At 46.5% G+C, this 21,882-nt stretch overlaps 1 protein-coding gene across 7 annotated transcripts in view; it reads left to right on the top strand.

The window, feature by feature from the left end:
* Window positions 1-21,882, top strand: part of NXPE4 (neurexophilin and PC-esterase domain family member 4) — a 212,515-nt gene that overhangs the window by 80,246 nt on the left and 110,387 nt on the right. For 3 of the 7 annotated variants that reach the window (XM_084783629.1, XM_084783628.1, XM_084783633.1), the window contains exon 1: window positions 3,414-3,565. The exons of the other annotated variants lie outside the window; for them this stretch is intronic. The gene's annotated coding sequence lies outside the window, so the exon portion shown is untranslated. Of the gene's footprint in view, window positions 1-3,413; window positions 3,566-21,882 lie in introns of those variants that run through there. 7 annotated transcript variants of the gene reach the window in all.

A 21,882-nucleotide genomic window follows, 5' to 3' on the forward strand; every position in this document is an offset into this window, starting at 1 on the left:
GCAATCAAACACCTGTGGGAAATAAAAGGACCTTGGTAGCCAGATGTGATGGGGCACGCCCGTGATCTCAGCACTCAGGAGGCAGAGGCAGGAGGATTCCCGTGTGTCTCAGGACAGCCAGAGCTACATAGTGAGACCCTGTCTCAGAAAAATAACTTGGTCTGTTATTTTCCACAGACCAATAAAAGGCTCAGTAGTCAGCGTGGCGTCCATGGCATCCTAGGGAACAGTTGTGCAAACCTGGAAGGTTAGGGGTTGGGGGGGGGGCTCTTTTTCAAAATTCTGCATCAACCATCCTCATGACCTCTGGGCCTCAGTTTCCTCATCTGCAGAACTAGGGGCTTGGTCAAGAAGACTTCTGAGGTTGCCGCCAGCTTTGACATTCTGAGGCCCAAGATGGAGGATGATTTCACTGGCCTTTGTTGGTGCAGGAGCAGCATCCCGCAGCCCCTGGAGTGCCCAAGTCACCATTTTGAACATCAGTGGCCTTTGTCCGGAAGAGAGGCCTGATTAATCGACCACAGAACAACAGAGATTTGCTGTTATCGCTTTCTTCTCCACGTCCAGCCCTTCTCTCCTTGGGGAGTTAAATAAGACTGGTCAGTTCTGCTTTCTTTCTTTCCTTCCTGCTTTTTATCTCCACCTCCAGCAGAGACTTGGGCTTTTTCATTTACTCTCACTGCGGGTTTCAATCTTCCCCACTCCCAAAACAATATCCTCTACCCCACTGCACCAAGTAAAAGAAAAGCTACAAATTGGCTTTGCCTCCTTAAGCTTTTGGGGGAAACAGTTTTACTGTGCCCGTCTGTACAAATCTAAATTTGGGGCCTGTTTGGCGACGTCTCTTTACCTCAGAGGAATCTTCTAGCTTTTCTCCATTTCAAAGCATTTGGGTCCGCACAAATGCTCTCGAAGAGAGAGAGCTCCCTTCCCCCTCACCTTTAGCAAAAATTCAGGTCTGTCACCAGGAAAGAAGAGGTTTTTCTGTGGAAATCATCCTCGTGCTGGTTATAAAAGCCGCTCACATCTCAGTGTGAACTCTGCTAACGCGCTCCCTTGTCTTTGTGAGCGAGAAGCGAAATCCACACAAAGCTATAAAGAGTTGATCCATATAAAGATTGCTCTCCAGATTCCATTGGGCCGCGGCTTTCTGATGACTGCATCTTTGCTGCGGACAGCTGTGCAATTGAGACCACAGCAGGACTCCAGATGTGCTGGGGCTTGCCAGGCAACAGACTTAGAAGTTTGGCCAAATCAGCCCTGGATAATCACCAGAGAAGAAGCAGCAGGGAGGAAAAAAAAAATTACAGGGCTGGTCTGGAGGCTTTGTGTAATTCAGGAGCTGGGTCTAAGCTCAGGACAGAGAGGGAGCCAGTCGGAACAGAAGGTCTTCTGGTCTTCTTCTCACTTAGCCTATGAGTGTCCTTGCCTTGGCTCGAAGAAGAAGAGCTGAGAGTGACGACAGACCGAGAGCGGTAACATCCCATAATGGCCGGTTGTCTGCGCCCGTGAACCCAGTGGGGATCTTGGCCCCGCCTCTAACTAGCTGTGTGACCTTCGAGATACTTTGTAAGACTTACGCTCACAAAGCCCTGAGAACATGCTTGACACGCATCACTGTAGCAGCTGTCTCTCTTACCAGGAGGAATTAAACAAGGAGCTAAGACACTAACTAGACGGAGATCAAACAGCCAGGAGATAGCAGAGATTAGCGCAAACCTCCGCTCACAGTTCCTTCCACCACACTCGATGTATCTCATTACAACAGTCACTTGGTTGAATAGCTCTTGAGCAGAACCTAGAATCTGAATATTAATAAAAATGTCCCAGGTGATGTGGAACATAGTGACTCACACCTTCAGTCCCACATTTAGGAGGCTTACTGAAAGTCTGAGGTAAGCCTGGGCTACAGAGTGAGTAAGACCCTGTCTTCACATGTAATACGTATGTACATACATACATACATACATACATACATACATACATAATACATATACACATAAACAAATAAATAAACGCATAATTTTAATGCCTCGGGTGAGTGGTCATAATACATACATACATATATACATACATACATGCATACATACGTTAACAAATAAATAAATGCATAATTTTTTTGCATAATTTTTTTATTGCCTCAGGTGAGTGTTAAGATGGAAAAGACATATTTTAGGAAAGCTTTCCCCTACCTTGCAGAGCCTAGGGTGAACTCACCCAGAGATGGCTTCTCAGTCTTCATGTGCCTCCTCTATGTATACAGAATGAAAACCATGAGCCATCATTTGGGAACATGATAAGAACGCCAGAGAGAGCCACCAAAACAGAACCTAACGATTGTTTCTTAGTCTTTGTGTCTGTGTGTGATGTGTACGTACGTGTGGATGATGCATGTATATGGTACATATGTGTGTGCATATGTTATGTTGTGTGTGATCATTGTCTGCATATGTCCCTGTGTATAAGTTCAGGCACGTGTCTTGGTGCACATGTAGAAGTCTAGGGGGGGAGGGTAATCCTTACCTTCCATCCTGTTTGGGACAGGGTCCCTTAGACTTTTGCTACTCCGTACGCCATGGTAGCTGACTGAGGAGCTTCCAGGAATTCTTCTGTCTCTGCCTCTTATCTCTGGGTAGGAGCACAAGATTCCAGGCACATGTGTTCTGAGGATTCAAACTCAGATCCTCATGAGCGTGACCAGTGCTCTATCTACTGAGTAATCTTGCCAAGTCCTAAGGGAGCTCTTTGACTAACAAATTAACCAACTGAGTCTCCATACGCTCTTTTTAGCAGTGGTGATTGAGAAAACCTATCATGGTCCTCTCCGGGGTATATCTTACTGAGATGAGTCGGCTTGGGGAGGTGTGGTTCTTCCTGGGATGTTGCTAGAAAGCAGGGAGCATTTCGGGGCTGGTGTAATCTAGGCACTCAAAGGGCAACACAGAAAAAGAACCCTTCGGCTGGGAGCAGAAGACGCTTAGATGATTAAAAATGTCCTTGGTGTCTCTTGAACATGGTCGCCCAGGAAACTTTGTTTTAACTTACTTTTTTTATGGTTACTTCGAGTGACCACAAAGGATGGTGTGTCGGTAGCTATGCCGGGAGAGAGATGTGTGTGTGTCCTAAAGCATTTAGGTACAAAGGCAGGTGGCTTCAGATCGACTGCAGGTTACGAAATGGAAAAGCCCATTGTCGTTTTGGACTTTGCAGGGAGCCAAGAGTAAATAATATTTCTCATATGGCTTTAGCCTCGCGCTATCTTAATTGCAATCTCTGGTGAGATTTGGAGTTATGCGTTTTTAACAAGCAAACCATAAAATAAGGTTTAATCTCCCCAGAGCCCTGGAGTTAATTTATCTGTCCACAGGCTAAGATCTTTTTAAAGGTTAAGAATGCTTGGGTTTTCTTCCTAGGTCTCTGGATTGGCTAGAACACCTGCAGCTGTCTCCCATGGCTGGCGGCTGGGATCAGGCTTTCATCAGTGCTAAAGACCCACCCTCAGGAAGCCCTGCAGAAAGAATGAGGTGTTGGTGCCTAGCAGTCATGAACCCTGTTTGTTCAAATGGTGAGGAACTGGTATTACCGAGGACTGCGTCTGTGGCAGCTGATGTGTCTAGTTTAGCCTTAGGAGGAAAAGGGCTATCTTTTCCTCCACAGTTTGGGAGTGTAGGCGTTCAGGAAAGATGAGCTAACCTCTCTGAGTTTCACCATTGTAAAATGAGGAGGAAAGTATCTACCTTGGGCCATCGATGCTCATGAGCACCCAAGTGCAACACACATTGAACAAGTCAACAAACAAATGCGATGATAAAAGCAATCCTCCATGGAGACATCATTGTTCAGGAATCTCCATGTTCTTTGAACATGGGATTGGTACATAGCTGGCTCTCCTTTCAATAGTAGAACACAGCGTGATTACTAAGATGGCTTTCTTACCTAGCTGTGCATCCATGTGAAATTTGCCTCATCAGAGTACAAGGGTATTGTCAGGTGTTCAGAACACATCTAAAACTCAATCTTAACTCTTGTAACTGGCCATCACAGTTTCATTGCCAAGGCATAAAGAGTGCAGGTTATCACACAGGTCTTGGTTGCAGCATAGCAGTGCACACGTGACGTCTGTCCGTTTGGCAGAGTCACTTTTCCTCGTTGCGGCATGTTTCCTGCCTCCATCAAGTTCAGATGGTGCCGTAACTACTTCAGAATCTACTGAATAGTGGGGGTGGGGGGGCTCTCATCTCCATCCTGTGTACCCCTGGGAAGGAGGATAAGGAGAGTCCATGCACACTACAGGTGGAGAAGATGCCAGAAGAGCCTCTTATTTAGATGCTGCACTCCAATCTTCCACCACTGGACTTCATGGTCCTATTGCCTACCCACCCCCCCAACACACACACAGACACTTTCATGTTCTGCTAAAGCTTGCTTGCTTCTTCCTCCTACCAACACACTATGTCCACGAAATCATCACCACAAGGCCACCTTGTCAGAAAGTCGCCCCAGATTTAACCTTGTATCTCTGTAGCGTTCCCTACGCTTTTCCAGTAATCTCCCCCATCCCACTATTGGTATATTTGATGAGGTTATAATAGTCTCAGACAAAACAGCCAGGGACAAGGACGAGCCTTGACTCACTCAATTCCCTGAGAATTAAAGTTCTGTGTCCCATGATCTGCTTTCTGAGAGATTTGCTGAAATTATTCTGAGCAGCTACAAATAAGCAAAAGACATGTTGGTTCAGCAGGGTTCCTCCTAAGCTACACTCTGAAGTGTGTTTAAATAACCCTTGCTTTTTTTTTTTTTTTTTTGGATTGTAAGCCATGTGACAGGAATAAAGGATTGGGAAGTATATGTCAAAAGGGAACAGAATTGTTCCTCTAAAATATAGTTCTAAAGCCATCAACATACACCTCATAAGTCTTCCTTGGCTCCCCATGACACGAGAGAGAAAAAAATCCACCCTCAGCCAAGGGAAACAAATGCCTACACAGCAATTACTACCCATCATCCCTCTCTCCCTCCTCCACCCCTCCTTTCTGGTTCAGCAGTATCTTCCCAGACACTGTGCCCTAGTCAGGTGCACCAGGCTCCGCCCCTCATCAGCACCCCTCACCCCTAGTCCCTCCTCCACCTAGAACATTCTTCTTTGCTCTCTCTTCTCCAATGCAAATGCAAGCCAGGGAAAACGTATCATCTCTGCAGCTTTTATCAGATCACCCTAGTCAGGGTCAAGTCGGCCTTCCTGATGCTCCTAGGGCAGCAGTTCTCAACCCTCCTAATGCTGCGACCCTTTAACGCAGTTCCTCATGTTGTGCTGATGACCCCCAACCATAAACTTATTCTCGTTGCTACTTCATAACTGTAACTTTGCTACTGTAATGAATCATAATGTAAATATCTGATATCTGATATGCGCCCCTCTCCGTGAAAGGGTTGTGTGACTCCCCCAAAAGGCATCACAATCCACAGGTTAAGAAAGGCTGTCCTAGAGCTTGAGCTTGCTTCTTCTCTTTCATTCACAGGACATGGCTACCTCCAAGGACTTCATTCTCCTCTCCTTTCCCCTTCCTTCCTTCCTTCCTTCCTTCCTTCCTTCCTTCCTCCCTTCCTTATTGCCTGCCTGTCTTCCAGCCTAGTGCCAGGCACTCGGGAGTCCTCACAGACCATTATAGAGTTCAGCTGAAATTCCTGAATTCATCCTCCAGGGTCTCTCCCAGCTACCTTTTCAACTCTTCCACCACGGCACCCCACCTTTCCTGTCCTTCTCCCCTAGTTTTGCCTCCCATTTTCCCTCTGAAGATGGATAGCACTTGTGCCTTCAGGGCTTCCAAGCAAGAAAGGGACCTGCACGGCTGCCCTGCCTCTCTTGCCTGAGACTCCAGCTCTTAAGCTGCTACAAGACAGTAGTCAGGAAGGAGAGGTCTTCTCTCCCGCCCCTCTTCCTCCCTCCACCTCTACCACCTCTGGGGATTCCCAAGGAGATGCTTAGTGTCTCCTAACCTTCTGGGCCCTGAGACAGGTGGAAAAGCAGCAATAATCCAATTAAAGTGTCTGCCACTCTGGCCAGGTGGCGCCTTGCTGGGGAGGAGGTGGGCACACAGGGGCTGTTACAGGGAGAACACTTGCCATCAGATTTACAGATAAAAACCAGCGGCCTCTGCTTTCTCTCCAGAGTGGTTTTTTTTTTTTTTTGGTAAGAAATTGGTTTGGGGGCAGGAGGGGAACAAGATCTTTTCTCTTTCTTTTCCCACCTTGGGTGCATTTAGAGGAGGTAGAAAGAAGATGCAGGGAGGAAAAGAAGAAGTCAGGGGACCAGCAGGATTAGAGAAGGGAAGAGTGTAAGTCTGCTCAGGTGAGGGGTGGCCACTCGCCTGCCTTGGACTCTTCCCTCACGGGGGAGGGAGGGAACCCCCCTTCATGTACTTTCCACTTTCTTTCCTTTCTCCTTAGATCATTGCCACTGCCCCAGTGCTAGGACACTCCCACGGTAGCTTCTCAGCCACACAAAGCCGGTGCACCATCCCCACTCCACCTTCCACCGAGGAAATCAGCTCACAGCAAAAACCAGCCCGTGGAGATGAGCCCTTCCTTAGAGATGTGGGGTACTGCTGCTCCCCAGCCCTCCTACACAGTATCCCAGCACCCTGGTTACCCCCCAGATCCCTAGTTAGCACCCACTTCTGACTCACTTGACCATCTTCCAGCTCACAGACCCCTTTCCATCCGCACCCGAGTAGCTGCCCCAGCCTCCCCCACTGCTTATGACAGGTGCGGCAGGCGTTCCACACCCCACCGCTAGCTGACTGGACTGGAGCAAGTTAAATGCTTTTCCCTTCATTATCCAAAAGAGTTTTCCTCTGACTGAAGTGAACCACATGAAGAAGTGCAGCAGAGCCATGGTGGAGGATGAGAAGTTTCTTCTTATATCCACAGAGTGGCACTTCAAAGTGTCTGGTGGGGAAAGGTTCCATTTTAATTAGGGGGAGGAAATTGCCATGTAACTTAATTAATATCAAAACATTTTCCCCTTGAATAAAAGACAGAAAGATGGCTGGAGAGAGGGTGGAAAGAAGCTAGTGAAGAGTCTGACTGGCTCCGTCATAGATAGCACAGCGATCAACTTGTGATGAGTGTTCTTGGGTCAGGGAGGAACTCTAAAGCAACAGGGTGATCTTTGCTCAGATACGGTCTTCTCCATCCCCAATGCTCTGACCGCTCTGTAAAATAAAGAGAAGGCCCTGGGTATTTCAAAAGAGAAATGCAGGTATCCTATTTTGTAAGATGTGTTTGCAGAAAGTATGTTCTTTACATCTCTTTCTCCCTCCCCTCCCTCTGTGTGTGGTGTGTATGTGTGGTGTATAGTGTGTGTGTGTGTGTGTGTGTAGTGTGTGTGTGTGTGTGTGGTGTAGTGTGTCTGTGTGTGGTGTATATGTGCAAGCATGTGTGTGTTGTTGAGATGGGGAGATTGCATGTATGTGTTGGTTTTCACGCTACAAGTGCACATGTCACATATGTGTAGGTGGATGTGCTGGCTAAAGAGCAGTGCCAAGCGCCATTCCTAAAGAGCTGTCCATCTCTTTTTAGCTTGTTTGTGTTTTGGCAGTTTAGGGGTTTTGTTGTTGTCATTATAGTTATGTTGGTTCTATTTGCACTTTGGTTTGATTTGTTGTTGGTTTTTTGGTTTTTTGGTTTTTTGGGGGTGGGTTGTTTGTTTTTGTGATTTGGAACTGGGGTTCACCTATTCAGCTAGGCTGATTGACTAGCAAGCCTTAGTTATCTGCTATCTCTGCCTCTCCAGTGCTGGAATTACAAGCACACACCATGGCACCAGCTTTAAAACAAACAAACAAACAAAGCCATGGATTGTTGGGATGCAATCCAAGCACACTGCCACTAAACTATCTCTCCCATTCCCTATCTAGTAATTTTACTGGAAAACACCCCCGTATCCTTCTGCACAGCGCTCTAACAGACTTCTGGGACATGATTTTTTGCTTCTCTCTGAATAATCAGTCCGTCCCAGCCATTTTACCTCCTTATCCTCTCAGACCCGTCCTCCTCTGTCCAGTCTTCACCCAGATTACAAGTAGAAATGTATCTGGTCCTCCGGTTTTCCTCACTTGTTCTTAGGAACCTATTTTCCAACTGGGAGTCAGAATGTTTTTTTTCTGTGTGTGTGTGTGTGTGTGTGTGTGTGTGTGTGTGTGTGTGTGTGTGTTTGTCAGTTTATTTGTTTTAGGTGTTATTTAGACAGTCTCTCTATAACATCGCTAGCAGGCTTGGGATTCCCAGAGATCTTCCTGCTCCCACCTGCCAAGTGCTGAAATTAAAAGTGTGTGCCACCACACCCGGCTACTGTGATCTTTTCAGTGAATGAAGCCATGTCACTCCACTGCTCAGAAGCCATCAGCGGCTTCCTACCATGCTTGGAAATTATTGAAGATTCCTTGGTGACTGCTACCCAGAGCCTGGACAATGCTGTCCCTGTCTGACTCCCTTCCTTCTTCTTAGCACCAGCTGAATCATCCGGTTCTTCCTCACAAGCTTCCTTCTTTGCCTGGACGCTGTTACAAACTCCCCCTATCCGCTGAGTCTTGGCTTCCTTCATGTTTTCTCACCTTTAGAGATCTGATTTAAATGTTTTTTGTTTGTTTGTTTGTTTGTTTTGGGTTTGTTGTTTGTTTGTTTGTTTTTCTGAGAATAATTCTGAGGTATCCAGCATGAAATCCCAGCTACATACATAAAATATGTACATAGTTCTCTGAAACACACACCAAAAATAGGACCCGATAGCTGGCCTTGATAAGGCTCTCCTTCCCTGACTTAAAAAGCCAGGTAGAAACAGAACGTGAGACTGACTCTCACCACACCTGTTTGCAGCATTGTTTACTACAGAATCACAACAAAGTTTCTGATTCCCGCACAACTCTATCTCAGTGTGCATCGTTTATCCCAAGCAGTGAGGCCAGATATTGTCCAAAGTCACACAGAAAGCAGACAGAAGGCCCAGCCTAGCCTCATCATTCATACAGTGGATGAACAAGACCCCATTGACAAGGAAGGAAGGAAGGATGGAAGGACCTTGGATTCATGGACCTGGAGTAGTTGGGGCAGAAGTGACCAGAGGCATGGTTCTGTAGTCCCTGAGCATGTCTGCTCAGCACAGTCTGTCTTCCATGTCCCCAAGAAAGACTAGGACCTCACAGCTCCACCTAACAGCACCTGTCTAAGGAAAGCATCGGCCAAGAACATAGCTAAGATATGGCTAAATTCAACAATGTCTCTCTTTCCATTCTTTGTCCCCTTAACCCAGCTTCTATCTCACCCACCTCTTCAACTTAAGGACATGCAATAAATCAACTTCGGGAGGAATACACAGGGGAAAACTGCATCTTCCAGACAGCAAGTCAATCACTACCTCAAGAGAATTTGTGGCCTTAACACTTGATCTTGACAGTCATCTCAAATGACTCATCTCTATTTTTGGAGACAAGGTTTCACTTTATCCTAGGCTAACTTAGAACACCCTGTGTAGCCCAAGCTACCCACAAAGTAATAGCTATTCTCCTGACTAGGCCTTCTGAGGGCTCGTATCACAGGCACGCACCGCACCCATCACATCTTTTTGAGGGTGTTTTCTATGGTGGCTGCGATAAGAAAATTAGTGTGAAGGTAAAGAGATGGTGTCCAACATTTGAGAGTTGTGCAGTGCCCAACAGGCATAGATATCCCTTTGGTGAGTCTGATTATTCAGGAAAGAGACACAAATGCTTTGTCTTTAAGCTTGTAGTTTTGAATGCTCTCCAACTTGCTAGCTCAATGACATGTACAGGATTTTTTTTAAAAAATTTATTTTAATCTTATTAATTTATTCAGATTACACCTCAGTTGTTATCCCATCACTTGTATCCTCCCATTCCTCCTTCCCTCCTGCTTTTACCCTATGCCCCTTCCCTAGGTCTATGACCAAGGGAGACCTCCTCCCCCACTATACGGTCATAGGCTATCAAGTCTCATCTTGCTAGCCTGCTTATTCTTTCTTTGAGTGCCACCAGGCCTCCCCACCGAGGGGAGGTGGTCAAATATGGAACACCAGAGTTCATGTCAAAAGCCAGTCCCCGCTTTCCACATAACTGTGGAGAATGTCCTGTCCATTGGGTAGATCAGAGTAGTGGTTAGATGTCCTTAGTTAGTGCAATAGTTTGAGCAGATTCCCCATTTACAAGATTGTTTGTCCAGAGCTACTGTGTCTGTGTGGTGTACGTGGTTGTCCTTATGCACGCAGGCACGTACCTGTGCATTTGTATGGAGGCCAGGATTTTGTTTTAGAAAGGTCTGTCTATCAACCTGCAATTCATCTACTAGGCAACACTAGCTAAGCCATCAAGTACCGGGTCCCCCTGTCTCTACCTCCATAGCATTGGGATTAAAGGCATGCACCACCATGCCAGGCTTTTATGTGGGTTCTGGGAATTCAAACTTGGGTTTCCATCCTTTCCTAGACAGCAGTTTGTCTACTAAGCCATCTCTCAAGCTCCCAAAAACATTAGAGAGAATCGGAGGAGGAGGAGGAGGAAGAAGAGGGGAGGAGAAGGAGGAGGAAGAGGAGAAGGAGGAAGAGGAGGAAAGACAAAACAAAAGAAACTGAAACGAAACTTTTAGGTCTTTGAGCCTCTCTGGGTACCAGGCTCTCAGCATCCCTAGCTTGTGCCAATGTGCATGAGTGACAGCACCAAACACATTGAGCCCCAAGGTTTGAAGGACAGTTTTGTAATTGACAGTATCTCTGCTGCCCTCCTAGTGCGGTGCCTTGAGCCAGAGGTCGCTCCAAACAGCAAAGCAAAGCCTCTTAGATCCTTGATTCACACGGGTCGTGCGTTATCAGCCACAGATGTGAGCCTCACAGCCTCCCACTCTCAAGCGCCTGGTGGAAATGGGTTTTGGCAGATGGACAGAGCGCACAAGATAACAATCACTGTAAAGTTAGCCCACAGGCTGCTGGAACACAGGCTGTGGACCCTGCTCCTTCCGAGCTCCACCAGGCACCTAGAGGCCTTGGGATGCTAGCCCTATCAGACACTGCTGCCCAGGTGTCTCACCCTCCCAAGGCCTCTATAGAAACAGTCTTACTGCACACTCTCCTAAGCTGTCTTTTGTCCTCCCATAGAGACAAGGAGATGCTTTGGGTCCATTGCAGACATGTGTGTCTTCCTCCACTCTGTCTCGCTGTATGTGTGTGGGGGGGTGGTGGTGGTGGGGGTGTCAATTGCATACCAGACACAGTCAGCTTTCTCACTGTAACCAAGCTGTCACAGACTCAGTGGGATGTACCCAGCATGCCCTGCACATCCTAACAGGTTGTAAGTGAAACAAGGGGTGTGCTCTCCAGTTCTGGAGGTGCAGAGAGCCACTGCACAGGGCAGTCAGTGTAAATTCTGCCTTACAGGAATCATGTCACTTGGCACACTCCCTGCCCCATTCTCCCATCCCTTTGTCTCCCCACCCATGTTGAGGCTCCTGAGTCTGTCTAGCAGATGAATGTCCGTGCTGTCTGAGAATCTGCTGCCAAGGATCTGCATGAGGAGGGAAGGGACAGGTGCCAGATGCAGGCAGCTCTCTACTAGGTGGACTCCCTCCACCCCATGTTAGGAAAGCTTTCAGCTTGGCAGCCTCCTGGAGCAGTCCTTCATACCAGCAGCATGCCTTGAGCTTCTCTCATCCAAGCCACAGATGTCTGTCACATCCTCGTCCCCAGCTGTAGGACTTACTATAATTTCATACAGTTCTGTAGGCAGATATTGAAAAGGCATCTGGGAAAATTGATAGCATATCAAGGCAAAGATTTCATAAAAAAAGTCATTTTTTTTTTTAATGTCCAGCCGTTGGTACCCACTCACAATCCTCCCCAATACACGGGGCAAGTTCCCCAAGGCCCTTTTTCTGATCTTAGAGCGCCCCCTTTGGAGCTGAGTCTCCTACTGCTGCTGGGAACGCCTGCTTCTCCCTGGGCTTTTGCGAAGGAGGGTAGAGACTAGGAATGAAGGGGGAAAAAAACAAAACAAAAAAAAAAAAAAAAAAAAAAAAAACAAAAAACGAGAGACCAGAGGAGGGTAAAAGGAGAAGGAGACTGAGCTAAACTCCGAGCAACATCTTACCATGTGGGGAGAACCTTGCTTCACCCTCTCACCTGTCCTCCCACTAAGTCCTCACAAGCCTCGGGCCCCAGTGAAAGTATGAGGAGGAGCTGCTGTGCTCAGGCTGGGAAGGAACGGACCCTTGTCATAACACCAAGGGGTCTTTTAACAGCCCTCCATCCTTGCTTCCTTCCTGTATGGTGATGGAGCATGGATGGAAGGATCAGAAAAGAACCCAACTTGCAACCAGAAGCATGCTTTGGCCTCAGCAGGTTCAAGCCAGTGAGGGGAGAAACTTCTGGGCTTCTGGGTTTGATTGGGACAGTTTTATGGGCAGATGAGGCAGGGGCTTGGTGTAATAGAGTACTCCAAAGACATGGGACCAGTAAAGAACATTATATAATAAGGATTCTGCTCACGTAATTATGGAGACTGAGAACACCCATGGCCTGAGTTCTTAGCAGGAAACCCAGGGAGGCTGGTGTTGTAGTTCAGCCTCAACTCCAGGGTCCAAGAACCATGGAGCCAAGGCCGTAAGTCTCAGCCCCAGGCAGGAGAGGTATCAAAGCTATCCTGGATCAACTCACCAAGCACAGGAAACCAAATTTCCCTCCCTCTAGCTGTCGTTTTATTCACACACCCATCCGATTAGATGACACAATTTATTTAAATGCTAATCCTATTTATAAACCTGGCCACAGACATGCTTCATAACTCATTTAGGTAAGCATCTGGGCACTCCATACTCTGAGCAAGCAGACCCACACAGGCGCCATCGCGCACCTGGCAACTTCCCAGAGATGAGTGGAGAACCCTAAAGTGCAGAGGGAAACCTAGAATGCTGGGGAAGGAGCCAGCCAAGAGCCAGGAGGTGGAGATGAGGCCACAGGAAGTGATTAGCATCACTCTTTAGAGGGGCCTTTGGAGGGCATCTGTGCTGAGTCAAGGGCCAGAGGAGTTCCTGACTGGGGTGTAGCTTGAAGACACCGCTGTGTGGGTGAGTCTGTGGTGGCAGAAACCCAGCAGAATGGCTCTGGGTGCTCAGGATAGACCCGGAGTATGCCGAGTGTGAGCTTGACCAGGGACCCAAGCCACCCTATAAGGAGATCTTTCATAGGTGTAGGGGACAAGAACGGAAGTGGTCATCCTGCACTCAGGAGATTTTTCTCAGGAAGTATGCTTCCCTGGGGGGGTGGGGCATGTGTTGAGTGGAAGCCTGGCTTCTCTCCTTCTCTCCTTCTCTGGTATTAGCAATCGAGGCTACCTCTCCACTTCCTCTGCTCTCCATTCCCTGCTATCTCCACATCTCCAACAGTATGTTTCACTATGGAAGGTCTAGAACAGTGCAGAGCTTCCCAAACAGAACCTTAGAGTGTCAACTGAAGAGGGATTAAAAGTAAGGTCTGGCTGAATACAGCTGTGAGGAAGGGACAAGATGACACTGAGTTTATCCCGTGGAGCATGCTGGGACCAGACCTATATTCCTCAAAGGCCCAAGTCCTGTGTCCAGTGAGTGATGTGAAGCCAACGACATCAGCGGGACTGGGCAGGGCAGGTGAGTGAGCACCTATGGGAACCAGGTCTGTAGGAATCTGCAGCTTTCCTCTCCTCCCAGCTTGATCTCAATGGGCTAAGTTTATCACTGTCCTGATAAAGCTGTGGTCACGATTTCAACCCTGTGTAGGCAAAGTAAACTTTCCAAAGTGGAAGTATTCCTCCCAGGCCCCCAGATACCCAGCATCCAGTCTATCCGATACAAGGTAGTGAGCTTAAACAATGCGGTTGAAAGCACTGCCTCTCACTGAGTGTCTGACGAAAGCGTCACCGGAAACGTTCCTTTCAGAGTTTAGAGTTAGAATTTTCTTCCATCCCTTAAGAGCAGCATACAGTAAGAAACTGAATTTGGCCCTTTTAAAATGATTGCTGATATGGTGACGTACGGTATTGCTCTTTTTGCCTTAACTACTGGGAAGCTCCAATCAGACTTTACGTTAATTAGAATAAATGTTTTCAATGGTATATTGGATTAGTGTGTTTGTTACTTTGTCTCCTTTTGCTCAAGTTCTACTTTCCCTTTTATTACTGCTCACAGATATCCTTTGTTTAAGCTCTTTGAGCCACCCTTTGGAAACGATATTTCTAGAAGAGACAACAGACTACTTACTGTACATTTGTGGTCACAGCTGGAAAAGCCACATGAAGGGTACATTTTCCTGGCAGGAGCCCACATGACATCAACACTGCTTCCAGAGATAAAGGACAGTCTTCCGTGTTCCTCCTCAGTCTTTTCCCAAGCCACCACCCTCACAAGGACAAAGTGTCGGGGGCAGGGGGGGGGAACGTTCTTTAATCTCCTCTATTTTAATTGGCGAGAGAAAGTGGTACCACTCATTGGCACTGCAAGTTGGATGGATTTAATTAGATCTAATGACCAGATAAATGGAGAATTCTGAATAAGGACCTTTGGGGACCAAGTGGTGTGAAGAGGATTACGTTGTTATATTTTCCTGTATTTGTCGCTCTGGTGGGAAGAGAAGCAGAGCAGCAGTGGGAGGAAGGCACAGATACTGTTGCACGGAAGGAGGATAAGGGAGAATCTGGGGTCTTCCGTGGGACCCTGCAGGGAGGGCGGAGAGAGTGGACACTTGTGAGAGTCGAGTGTTTGGAGTCAACTGAGGAGCCCTTATTCCTGGTTGGCTCTCCTTCCCGATCCACCTGTTTCCTGGGCATTTATCTCCCTATGCCCCTGGTGACTTTGTCACATTTGAGGAAAGCCGCAGGGTAGTCCTCAATGGGTAAAGAGTTGGTTCACTTGCCAAGCTTGCCTGGAGTGGATGCTGAGGACAATCTGTCCTCCTTTGACAGGTCGCCTTTATCTAGGATGAGCAAGATCATTTTGAATATCCTTGGGCTGTCACTTCGGGCCGAGAGTGTCACAGACTTCTCTCCCCTCGAAGATCATCTGTCAGAGTTAGTGGGGTATTCTAGTTCCAAAATCCCTGAGGGAAAAGTGCTGGGGGAGCAGGAGGGGTGGGGGGTAGAGAGGAATACAGGCAATAAAGTCAGTCAGCAAGTTCTTCAGCTTCAGCTCATGCCTAAAGCAGGGAGGCAGAGCCGACCCTGAAGAAAGGTCAGTCAAAGGTGTCAGTCCTGAGAGGAGAGAGGGGCCTTTATTGGCCATCTACCACCTGTCTAGCATATGTGGTCAGCATCGCGCTGCTGCTTAATTCTTACAGTCTTAGATTTTGGTGCATAATAGGTCTTCCGTATGAATTTTTTTAAAAATGAATAATTGAATTATTCTGGAAGCAATCATCCTCTTCATTGCACAGGGAAGAAACCAAGATTTTGGGGAAAATAAACAATGTGCCAAAAGGAGCTAGAATTCGAACCCACATTTTATAGCAGCAGCAAAAACCCTTCCCTTTCAAGTTTGACCCTGAGGACAGGATACTAGCCAGTTTCCCCTAGACCTCCTCTGGTCTCTTTTCTAACTAGGCTGATATTCTGTTTGATCTTATTGCACCTCAGTTTGCTCACCTGTAAAAATGGACTGATTAGAGGAACACTCTGTGATGAGGAAAGCAGCTGCTACTTTTTTTCCAGAGCCCATTTATATGGAGATATGGCCACCTTTTGTCTCCATCCCGGCCCTGCACTGGGGTGCACTGGAACATTTAGGAGATGGTACCTCTGTGTCTCTATCTGCTTCAGGCGGCGAATTTACAAATAAGATGGAGATGTTTCACCAGGACTGCCTGTGATGCAATATGGTTCAGGCCATTAAGAAAGGAACGCACGGGGTGGAGAGATGGCTCAGTGGTTAAGAGTGCCACTTGCTCTTCCAGAGGTCCTGAGTTCAATTCCCAGCAACCACATGGTGGCTCACAACCATCTATAATGTAATCTGATTCCCTCTTCTGCAGATAAAGCACTCATATGCAATAAATAAATCTTTTTTTAAAGAGAAAGAAAGTAATGCACACTCACACAAGGGTACAAACACACACATGCATCCTCACATACTTCACACTGACAGCACAATACAGGAGGACCTTTTGACCAATCTGAGTCAGACACCATGGATGTCTCTGAGTCCCACAGTGACAGCCCATGTGATGCTTAAGCACAGCACCACTCCCCCTTAGAACAACAATTATTAACTTCCCATAAACAAGTTATAATGTTGCTGTATTAGCATGGAAGGCTTCAAATAAGTGACCCTACTGGGCTTTGCAGAGAGCTGGTTGAAGCTTAAAAGTTCAACAACCTATTCTACCCAGCCAGTTGATAGTTAGAGAAAGACAGATGCAAACCTATGTCTTCCTGAGCTGTGCCCTGTAGCCCGGGCCATCAATGTCCATGATGTGCATGTTCCTAGAGATACTGGGCTGCTAAGGGAGAAGGAGATGGATGAAGGATGTTCAAGAGAAAGGGATTTTGCAAGTTTTCTTATGCTTTTGTACACAGTCGGCTTCAAGTCTCCTTTCCCTAAGATTCCAACAGATCAAATCACGCTCTTCCCCATTCATTCATTCATTCATCCATTCATATATTCATGATTTAAGTCAGACATATCCTGGGATGTTCAATGAAAATGCAAGATTAAATAAGACCTGATCCCCACCTTCAGCAAGCTCACCATCTGATAAGACTGATAAGCTAATTATTACACTCTGCACAATACATGGTCTGTGGTGGAGGGAAACACTGTGCACCAAGAGGATCACCATCTCAAAAAAAAAAATGACCCTAAAATGACAGGAAGAGCTCGGAACCGACTTTTAAAAAATAACAAGACAGCTGGATGTGGTTCTTATCTCTGCGGCCTTGAACCAGTTGGAATGTCTTGTGTTGTATGGTTTTGTGCAGGGAAACAATATCCATCAGATGACGTGACCGGCTCTGAGAGAACTGCACGAGGGATTAAATGGGTTAACATAAGCAAAAAACAGTATTATTCATCAGCAAAACAGCAAAGCTGGAAAACACAGAAAAGCCAAGTGTGTAGGGGCAGAAATGTAATGTAAATATTTCTGTAATACGGGATTATGTAGCAGTGTAATAATATAGATGCGGCTGCTACGGGAAATAGGCTGTCTTGGGACTTTGCAGTCACCAGCAATGCTTCCAGGGAATAAATCTCTCCACATGGTTTTGAGGGGAAGAAGAAGAAGAAAAAAAACATTTCCAGCAACTTTCAGATATAATTCCTCCTTGGGTAGGCGAATGAAAAGATAACTAAAGCTTTCTATCAGATCTCAGCGAAATCAACCAGCTCACACGTGTCTGCTGATGTATCCGTGTACCCATCCCTATGGCTGTTTTCTATGCAGAATTTCCCATGAGGTAGCTGGGAAAGAAAGAACCACGCACAGCGAGGGACTATCAGCGAAATGGTTTGTGATCCCCAGTCACAGGGAGCCGAGGGAAAAGCCAGTGTAAGCCTACGCAAGAGAGACGCCTTCATGGAGGAGGTAGTGAGGCCGTAAGGAAGGGTAAGGTCTGGAGGAGAGGCGAAGAAGATGAATGAAGCGGGGAAGAGGAGAAGATGGGGGAAAGAAACAGAGATAACGAAGGAAAGGTGAGCGAGAGAGAAAGAAGGGAGAAGAGGAATCACACAAAGCGTCAGAGAGAAGGACCCAAATGGGCCTGAGCCCGGGAGGGTGGCTAGGAAGCCAAACATCTGGAGGAAGTCAGATTACGGTGTAAGATGAGGAGACTGGGTCCGATGCCTGGGATAGTTGGTCAACGACAACAGAGCATCACCGTGAGAGAAGGAAGGCGATCTGACTGGCACCTGGAGGGAACTCCGGACAGAAAATAGTTTGACTCAGACTAAGCATCATCTAAATAAGCTGAAGAAGGAGTGTGTGCCAAGATCAATGGTTTATCGTTGGGGAAACTCTTAAGACTTGGGCCTCAGAAGCAAAGATGGAGAGCGGAAAGGGAAAAGTCAAAGACTCCCCACAAGTCTCCACTGACCTAGGAACCGCGACTTAAAAGGAGGCCTCTAAGCGGGGAGGGAATTAAATCTCGGAGAAGAGGAACTTAGAATGTGTGTTCCTCGGAGGCAATGGCAGTTCCCTCGGATGGAAATGTCATAGAAACAGTCGTTAGGGGCGCCAAGGGAGGCAAACACAGAAAGGTCCTTGAGGATTCTCACAAGTAGGACAACGGGAGAGAAATGATACACTGAAGGAGAAGAGACAGTCTCAGAGGATATGAAGAAAACCCCCCAAAATCAGGCATAGAGAGATGAGAGGCAGAGAGGAATATAAGGACTGCTGGACGTGACCCTTAGCGCCTCGCTGCGGAGACCAGGAACTACAGAATGAAGAACTGAAATGGCTGTTCGTTTTTTTTTTTTTTTTCAAGAAGGCATTGCCAGTATAATTGGGGAGCAGATGTCAGCTCCCGTGAAAACTGAGATGAGCATGTCGGGAAATGGAGGCGAGACGTCAGCAAAATGAAAGGCGAAGAGCAGGAACTTAGAAGGGTTAGCTCCTGAGACACAGAAACGAAAATACATGGAGAGAAGAGGACCGGAGACAGAGAGAAGGGGAAACTAGGCACACATTGGGAACAAAATCCCAGAGGAGATGGGGGTCCAGAGTTCACGTGAAGCAGTTATCTTTAAATAAGAGGAAAGAAACCTCTTCCTTTGAAAATAATGGGAGGGAATCCACTTCATAGACATGGAACCTTACGAGGTGAGAACGAGGGTACTTGAGATGCTCACAAAGATGGCTTTTATCTCCTACTGATCTGAGATGGACACAGAGCCCCAATGGAGAGAAGCCTTTGATGGCTTAAGTTCCTGGGATTTTCAGATTGTCACTGCAGCGTAACCTAGCCCATCCTGGTTGAATGCGAGGAGAAAGCCACCTCCTGGTTTTTGGCCGGGCAGGGATGAATCAGGGTTTAAGGAAAGAAAAGGAATGAAATAACAACATGATAGTATCCAAGAGGTTCAAAAGGCAGCTTTATCTGAAGGCATGTTTTGAAAGTTTGAAAGCTGCAGAGATGTTGGAAGCTAACATAATGACCACGCAGAGAGCCTTCACCCAGATTCATCAATTGCTGGCATCTTACCACATCATCTCTCTGCAGAATGTACAGGGACATGTGTGTGTGTTCTCACGGACACACACACACACACACACACACACACACACACACACACACGCTCCTGCAGCACACCCTTTTTTTTTCTTTGCTGATTTCTCCTTTTATTCAAAAGTACTTGAAAGCAAGCTGCAGAAAACACTCACTTGATAAACTTGAGGACTTCCTCTTATAGAATTATAACCTCGTTATTACAGACAGACAAACTAACAGCTTGGGCTGTTTAAGATTGTACAGGTCGATGGTACACTACGACACTGATGTTGCTACACATAGTGTAGTACTGCAGCCAAGCAAATTAACATCCCTATGATCTCATACGTCTTTCTGTGGTTAAAAAGAAATACTGAACATTTATTCAGTGAATTCCCAGTTCTCGGGATGATATTCTTCACTACAGCTCCCATGCTGCACATTAGATCTCTAGGCATATCCATCCCACATCCATGTGAACTTCATATCCAAATCTAATAATATTGGTGTAACACTGATATCCAACACAAAGTCTACATGATTCCACTTTTTTCCAGTCACGCTTATGCTTGCCGTATACCATTCCCCCCACCTCTGCTTATGAGGCCGTGAGGAACTGCATGCTGAGTTTTGGAGAGGAGAAGAAAGAAAAGAAGAGGGAAGAAGAAAGGGGAAGAGACAGAGAAAATAGAACGATTGGTATTAATTGATTAGCTGGGAAGAATTTGTTATTTTTTTTATTCTTGAATAAACCAGACTTGCGCTGGGGAGAAAGAGAGTTATCAAGTATAAGATGACTTCTTTTTTTTAAAGATTTATTTATTTATTACATATACAGTGTTCAGCCTGCGTGTACACCTGCACTCCAGGAGAAGACATCAGATCCCATTGTAGATGGTTGTGAGCCACCATGTGGTTGCTGGGAATTGAACTCAGGACCTCTGGAAGAAGAGCCAGCGCTCTTAACCTCTGAGCCATCTCTCCAGCCCCAAGTGTAAGGTGACTTCTTGGTTTGAGACCATAGACCTATACCTGAGAGAAATGACAAAAACGTCAGAAACGACGGAGGAGGAAAGACAGCATGGATGGTACATAACGTTGAAGGAAAATGGCAGTGCTCAGATGACCAATGGACCAAAAGGAAGAAGAGAAATTGAAAATATACTTTGGCAATGTAAAAATTAATACTAATTAGATTCTTCATACCCTCCCCCAAATGTTTAATTACCATGGTTTAAATAATCAAACATTAAATCTATGTGAAATTAATTTGTTCTGAGCTCTTTACACATATATGCTCAATTTGCAAGTGGCATGGTGAACTCCTCCCAACTTTAATTAATTAGAGCTGGCATTGGTGATGGGATATTTATTTATGGACCAGGTGCAATTAAAGAAGAAGGGCTGTGTTCACTCAGAAGATGCCAAGAGCGCTCTGTGGGGTGCAAGCGCTGGTGACACTTAGACTCTGAGAGCAGGTGCAACGCCAAGGGTCACTTCCTTCAGCTATCACAAGGAATCTAGGACAACTGCAGTCTGTGCTTTTCTCAGTATTTTCCAAACAGCTAACAGAGACGTTGGATTTCGCCTTGATAAGGCTGCACCGGCTAGATAAACTATCTATCAGAGTGTTGTTCTGCCTTCGGCTGGGATTATGTTCGTTCTTTATGATAATGTTGGTTATCTTCTCCTGACCAGATGCCCCAATTATCAGTCAGCTCCGTCTTTCATGAAAAGCAAGAAATAACTTTATATTAACCATCGAGTTTATTTGGTCCAAGAGATTTCTTGAAACAAAGGGAAAGGGCGGGGCCCTGAGGGCCTTGATAGTGAAAACCCTCAAAAAGGGAGGATAGAGAAGCATTGTTCTTGCCCCAAACCTACCGAGGAGGAGATTGCCCAAGTGACATCACCAAGTTCATGCCGTGACTTATTAAAAGCAATTAACAGCAGTCGTTCTGGTTCATCAAAGGTTACCCGAGGAATAAATTTCGTGACTTAAAAATGGAAGATCCCTGGAGACACTAAGTCTCAAGCAGGAAAGACACTCGGGAGGCTGGTGCGCAGCATCCAAGGAAGGGTGATGGGAGCTGGTGTCTACCAGGGAGGGTGCAGAGATCCATAGGCGGGACACTGGCCTCAAGTCTCAGTGGCTGAGGGGTACTGGCTTGCTTCACCCCTCATGGTAGGAAAGAAGGGAAGACCTTTGGGTTTTTGACTAGGAGTTGAAAGATGCTGTTTGGTGAAGGAGAGAGCGCGCACACATATTAGGAACTCGCTTCAGGAGACCTTGGAGGACTGAGATTCTAAGATTTACATCCGTCCCAAGGGCCTCCCGGATTTTCGGATTTTCATAATGTCAAGGACAGAAAAGGACAAGGGAGTCCTCCCTGCCGGTACCAGGCAGTGTGCCTGCGGGTGGGAGGTCTCTGCCCAAGGCAGACGCCAGGGGTCAGTGCAGGCCCAGCTTCTTTAGCGGGAGCATCATCGCCGAGCGCCTTTCTCGCCTGTTCATTACGGAAAGAATTTAAGAGAACTCTAACGCAGATTCGTTTATGATAGCAGCATTTTACAGGCAGTTGTAATTATAGTGTATGGAAAACAATTATTCCTTCCTAAAATTGCTCTTTTAATTTTCTCTTATTTG

Source organism: Acomys minous (genome assembly GCF_964271855.1).
Source record: "Acomys minous genome assembly, chromosome: 5".
Classification (NCBI taxonomy): Eukaryota; Metazoa; Chordata; class Mammalia; order Rodentia; family Muridae; genus Acomys; species Acomys minous.